The sequence below is a fragment of the Hylobates moloch genome, unplaced genomic scaffold (genome assembly GCF_009828535.3).
Source record: "Hylobates moloch isolate HMO894 unplaced genomic scaffold, HMol_V3 SCAFFOLD_1, whole genome shotgun sequence".
Lineage (NCBI taxonomy): Eukaryota > Metazoa > Chordata > Mammalia > Primates > Hylobatidae > Hylobates > Hylobates moloch.
Genome location: NW_026652276.1, coordinates 74,644,043 through 74,650,910, shown reverse-complemented (window position 1 = coordinate 74,650,910; position 6,868 = coordinate 74,644,043).

Here is a 6,868-nt window from a genome sequence, read left to right as displayed (position 1 = left end):
CCTATATTCATGGCATATATACTCCAAAACCTGACACCCAGCTCAAATGAGGGCGATTTCTGGTGTAAAATAATCTCTTGAAACCCTCTGTCTGCAGACACAGTCAAGAGACCTCAGTATCCCACCTTGGCTTTTGTGTGGAGACAATGTAACAGAGGGAAGGAGGATCTGGGTGTTATCATAGCCACTGGTTTGGGCTCTTGCTCTACCACCTCCTCAATTTGGGAATATGGGAAGTTACCCAATGAGCTAATGGGGGGCTATTGTGAGCATTAAGTGCAATCTTGCTTGTACAGTGCCTGGCAAGGAGTGAGCATTCAGTAAATGGTAGCTATTGTTATTTATTGTGGAAGACTTTACATCCAGAAGGGTTTTTAGGGGAATTTTCAGCATTTCTGTAAAGATATCCCTCCATTTGGCTCAGAGGGACGTGATGCCCTCAGAGTCCTGTGTTTTCTCATTCTATTATCTCTCCCTCGTTTGCTCAAAAATCTCATATCATACTACAAAGAGCCATTTGGTTTCCAGGAAAGATGGAAAGGAAATGATTTCATTAAGCTTCTCTAGCTCTATAGAGTGTGAATAACTATAATGATCACAAACTTTTAAGCCTGAGCTCTTTAACACACCACTGCTTATGCCAACCCCACAGCCCCTCACCATCATCCCAAAGTTGTTTGGTTCAGGTCTGTGATTGTGTTTGAGGACATTACACAATGATGTGTTGACTCTGAAAACAGCTTGACCATCAACACTCTAACAATCATAAAATAGCCATAAAATGGTGTTTGTGTGGGCTGTAATATTGGTATTATTCATGGTGGCCAAATAAATTGTGGAAGTGCCACAGTGTCGGGCAGTGACATCTGGATAGCTAATCAGCTGGACCAGCCTGTAGAGAGCCGCATGAGAAACTGAATCATTCTTTCTAGATGAAGCAAATCGAATAAGCATTTCAGTCTCCTGGCAAGAGACACATGGAGCAATCCAGGAAATCAAATGCCCATCCCCATTGCCATTTACTCCTTTAAATAAGTTCCTGCTGGGCACATTTTGGGACATAGACTTACATATACTTGGCTAACAGATGTTACTGATTTAAGGGAGGCGGTCATTGATCTAAACAAGCTTTTCTTGGAGGGATTTTTAAAAGATCATCTCAGCAACTAAAGATTAATATGTAAACATGGTTTTACCATTCCCATCTCTCCAAGGTGAACCCTATTCTGCTGCCTTAGGCCTTCCCACTCTGGCTTCCACCCAGGATTTCCATGGTGCCTGAACTGGTCTGTGTTCCAAAATATCCTACATCCCTCGGACATTCTCATTCTCATCAGGAAGCTGGTCTCTACTAGAGAGTGGGAGGCAGTGATTACCTTAAATGGATTCACAGTAATGTGTTAGTAACTGACAGTCTTTAGCACCAGTACCATAGTATTTGTATTTTAAAAGATAACATCCATTAAGTCAAATAAGCCCATAATTGATTAAATTTGAGGCTACATGAAAAGGGGTGTATTAGTCCGTCTTTACAGTGCTGATAAAGACATACCCGAGACTGGGAAGCAAAAGAGGTTTAATTGGACTTATAGTTTCATGTGGCTGGGAAGGCCTCAGAATCATGGCAGGAGGTGAAAGGCACTTCTTACCTGGCGGCAGCAAGAGAAAATGAGGAGGAGGCAAAAGCGGAACCCCCTGATAAACCTATCAGATCTCATGAGACTTGTTCACTATCACGAGAATAGCATGGGAAAGACCAGCCCCCCATGATTCAATTACCTCTCCCTGGGTCCCTCCCACAACATACAGGAATTCTGGGAGCTACAATTCAAGTTGAGATTTGGGTGGCAACACAGCCGAACTGTCGCTGTTGTTTCACAGCTTTCCCTGTGTTTTTACTTAAGAAATCATTCATTTATTCATCAATAAGTATTTACTCAGAGCCTATAATATCCTTATTACTGTTCTGGGAGCTTGCATACCTCAGTTAACAAAACAAAGGTCTCTAACCCTGGGGAGCAGCATGAAACAATATATACCAGACATAATCTAAGTAAATTTTATAGACTTTTAAAGACAGTGGTAAGTGCTTTGGCAAAAGAAAAAGAAGCAGAGTAAGGGAGATCGAGAGTAGTGGGTAGGTGGGTTGAAGGTTAGAATTTTAAATATAGAATTCAGGGAGGCCACATTGAAGAAGTCATATGTGTGCAGCGTCTTGAAGAAGGAGAGGTAATTAGCTAAGGAGATCTGGAAGAAGCCTGTCTCTGAAGAAACTATGAAAGCAGTGCTTGGTGTGTTAGAGAAACATCAAGGAGGTGAGCACAGCTGGGGTGCAGAAGCACAGAGCAGGAGTGAGGCCATGGCGGTGACGGAGAGCCAGAGCCCTTCAGGATCCTCAGCTCTCCACCCCACTTCCAGCACAGCGAAGGGGTCTTCGGCAGAAAACAAGGAGGGAAAGGGGACACAGGATTCGACTTACATGCAAGAGTTTTTTAGAGGCTACAGATGGATTGTGTTTCCTCGAAGTCAACACAAGGTATGATGCTCCATATTCAAATAAGAAAAGGAGGTTGAAAAATTGTTGAAAAACCTACACTGCCATTGTCATGTGTTCTGAGCTAGGTGGACAACATATTCGAAGAAAACGTTATTTTGGAGAGGGCTTGGCTCTCCTTCAACCTGGATGGACCTGGGGCAAAGGGCTCCTTGGAGGCTGAATGAATACAGAATCTCAGCCTCAAACGTCTTCAGCACAGGAATGTAGAGAAAGTTCCCTGGCTCAGTCATTGTGGGAAAAATAATCATTTCTTTGCAGCTAAGGACTTCAAGGTGATTTGATAAAACTTTAAGTTTATGCATCCAGTATCTGCTTGTATACTCAGGTGTTTTTTCCAGAGCAGGCGTCTCTGGGATAACATTTTGGGGTTATCATACATTTAACATATTCTCTCTATGATTAAAAGCTTCAGAAACACGACCTCTGACTCCACTCAGAAAGCTGTCTGATCTCATACTTGCATGATCTTTCTCCTTTAACAGAAAGGGAATTTCTTTCTGTGCAGAGCATAAGAAATGCAAGGCTGAGGGTTAGAAGCATGAGTTCCCAGGAAGACTGCTAGGAGATTAGATCGGATGATCTCTGAAATCCTGTGATCTTTTCAAAATTATGTTTAATGACTCTAAATTTGAGGGAATTAGTGTAAATCAGCCATGACAATAATTAATTAACTCAACAATTATTACATAACTGTAAGCTAAGTGGTATGTATGTGTATGGTTGTGGATAAAATAAACATGAGGTTCTTGTGTTTTCACAAGTGCCAACTTCAAATGGTCAAGGCTGTCTGGATTGCTGTAATGAAAAATACTCAGAGTCTCAATGAGGATTAGAACTGTGATTGATTAGCCACGTCTGCCATGAGCAAATGCAGTCTCCTTGAACAAATGGAGGATGGACAATGGTAACACTCTTCTTGAAAGGCAACACTGAACTGCTTTCTGAAACTCAGAGGACCCTACCTGTATTACCTGTATTAGTCAGGGTTCTCTTAGAGGGACAGAATAGGAATATATATATTATTATTAACTTACACATTCACAAGTTCCCACAATAGGCTGTCTGCAAGCTGAGGAGCAAGGAGAGCCAGTCTGAGTTCCCAAACTGAAGAACTTGGAATCCTATGTTCGAGGGCAGGAAGCATCCAGCATGGGAGAAAGATGTAGGCTGGGAGGCTAGGCCTGTCTCCCTCTTTCATGTTTTTCTGCCTGTTTTATATTCGCTGGCAGCTGATTAGATTGATCTACCAGATTAAGGGTGGATCTGCCTTCCCTAGCCCACTGACTCAAATGTTAATCTCTTTTGACAACACCCTCACAGACACACCCAGGATCATTACTTTGTATCCTTCAATCCAATCAAGTTGACACGCAGTATTAACCATCACACTACCCAATAGAGTCCAGCATTATATCATTGTTTAACAGTAAGTCTCCCAGCCTGGGCAACATGGTGAAACCCCGCCTCCACAAAAAATAAAAATAAAAAATTAGCTGGGCATGGTGGCTTGCACCTGTAGTCCCAGATACTCTTGAGGCTGAGGTGGAAGGATTGCTTGAGCCCTGGAGGTTGAGGCTGCAGTGAGCTGTAACTGTGCCACTGCATTCCAGCCTGGGAAACAGAGTGAGCCCGTCTCAAAAAAAATAAATAAATAAAAATAAGTCTCCTCTCTTTCTAATAGAAGGCAAAGAGCTACATAAAACAAGACAGGAAGGATTTAGACTCAGAGGTAATCCCCTTATGGTAGTGAGCAATATCCAGGTAATACTTAAAGAAGTTTAACCTTATTCTTCTATATCATTCTTGTACCAAAAAGTTCAAGGAAAAATTGACTGATCCCTAAGATAGGTCTAGTCAAGGACAAATCAACTCTTTTTCTCTTTAACCCACATAAAGTATCATTCCATGTTTCACAGCCCCTGGCTGATTTTTTCAGCAATTTGCTGCTTAAAGTCTACTTCTCTGTCAATCACTCTTAACTTCATTTTGCACAGCTGACTGGTGCTATCACAGCGTTCCTTTTATTAATACATTTAACAGTTGTGGCTTTGAAAGGCTGCCAGCACAGAGGAACAGCTGCAAATATTACTACCCAGCCAGACTGTCCTTTTCTTGATCTGCCTCCAACTACCATTTGCAATTTTTATGGTCTGGATTCTCTGCTGGTCTGACTGTAATCATTGGTTTTCAATAACATATTTCTCTCAGTAGATTTTTTGGTTTTTACCAGTTGTATTATTGGATTTTCCAATACATGTCAAATAAAGGTCTATATCAGATTACCATTTCAAGCTTCATATGAAATAATTCCTATAAGAAGCTTACACTGTATTGGTGGATTGAAAGGCAATCAAATAGCATAATAAATAAGGGAAAATGGAGATTTAACTGGGAGACGATTTGGTGTGGTGGGAAGACACATGTGAGTTCAAATTCCAGGACTGCCATTTACTGGCTGTGTGACCATGGATAAGTTACTTAAATTCTGTGAGTCTCATTTCCTTTAGCTGCAAATTGGACACAGGAATACCTACTTTGCATAATTTAATAACAAAAAAATGCATATGAAAAGCAACTTGAATATGGTAGGCACTCTGTGGTTACTATTTTTAGTAATGATAACTATCTTTTAATAGTTTTAATTAATCATTAACAATTCACAAAGGAAAATGCTAGAAATACTAGGAATATGCAATTTCCAAGATATGGGTTTTGACTTCAATCCTAGGAATCAACAAGAACAACATGGCTGCTTTTATCCACATGTTCAGGGTAAGTGGTGTAAACTAAAAATAAAATTCCGAGTCCCCCACCTGACCAAACCAACCATCTCTTGGCCAAGGGGATCCCAGAGTAAACTTGAAAACTGAATTCTTCGCCATAATGGTGTCAGAGGTGTTCAAACCAGAGCGACTCTATCTTGAATAGAAGCTGAATAAAATAAGATTGAGATCACTGGGCTGCATTCCCAGGAGGTCAGACATTGTTAGTCACAGGATGGGAGAGGAGGTGGGTAAGGCCTGGTATCACAAGATAAAGGTTACAAAAACCCTGCTGACAAAACATGATGCAGTAAAGAAACAGGCCAAAAACCACCAAACCCAAGATGGTGACAAAAGTGACTTCTGCTCATCCTCATTGCTCATTATATGCTAATTACAATAAATTAGCATGCTAAAAAGGCACACCCACCAGAGCCATGACAATTTACAAATGCCATGGCAATGCCAAGAATTTACCCTATATGGCCTACAAGTGGAAGGAACCCTCAGTTCCAGGAATCGCCTGCCCTTGTCCTGGAAAACTCATAAATAATCTACCCTTTGTTTACCATATAATCAAGAAATAACTATGAGTATTCTCAGTTGAGTAGCCCATACCACTGCTCTGCCTATGGAGTAGTCATTCTTTTATTCCTTTACTTTCTTAACAAACTTGCTTTCACGTTATGGACTTGCCCCAAATTCTTTCGTGCATGAGGTACAAGAGCCCTTTCTTGGGATCTAGATTGGACTCTTTCCAGTAACAACAGAACGTGGGGGAGTAGGACACATCTTGTTGAACCCCATCCCTTGCTAACTAAGCTGATTAGCTTAGTTAATAGCTAAGAAAGCTATTGGGCTTTCTTCCCTAAGGGCTAAACAGAAACCAGACCTTTCAAAAGACTCCTCTTCTGATACGACCCAACCATCTGACCCTGCCTCTCCTTTTTCGCCAGATGAGAGACTACCAACCACTGAGTGGTCTTGGCCAGTCCACAGAGAATGTGCAGAAAGGGTTTCCATGTCCTCGGCTTCACCATTTGACGTCAGGGGGGTGAAAACTTCACCCTCAGATCACGTTGAGGCCGCCATTTTTTGAATAGGGGTCAAATGAAGGGGCATGAAGCTCAATTGCACATGCACCTATTTCTCCTCTCATAAATATTCATAACTCCTCCTATAGCTTATTGAATATGTATATTTGGCTACCCTGTTGATTATACATTTCTATTCTCTTTGCCCCTCCCTTAAAGTGTCTGTTTCTGGCATGTGGCCAGAGGCTACGCTTCCTAGCCTGTGAGAAGGTCACCCTGCAGGCTGCAACCCTTTATGAGAAATAAAGCTCTCCTTTCCAAATTCATGAACCTTATCTTTCTCCAGCTGAGAGTGGGTAGGACTATTTGTCAGGCTCTTTCCTCCTCACTTCTCGCTTCCTCAATTATGCCCACTGTCTGTTCTGGCCATTCATGCCCCGATTCACAGCCACACCCAAAAGAAGGGGAAAGCTCCAAGCAAGAGGGATGGTGCCACCAATAATATCCACAAAAGC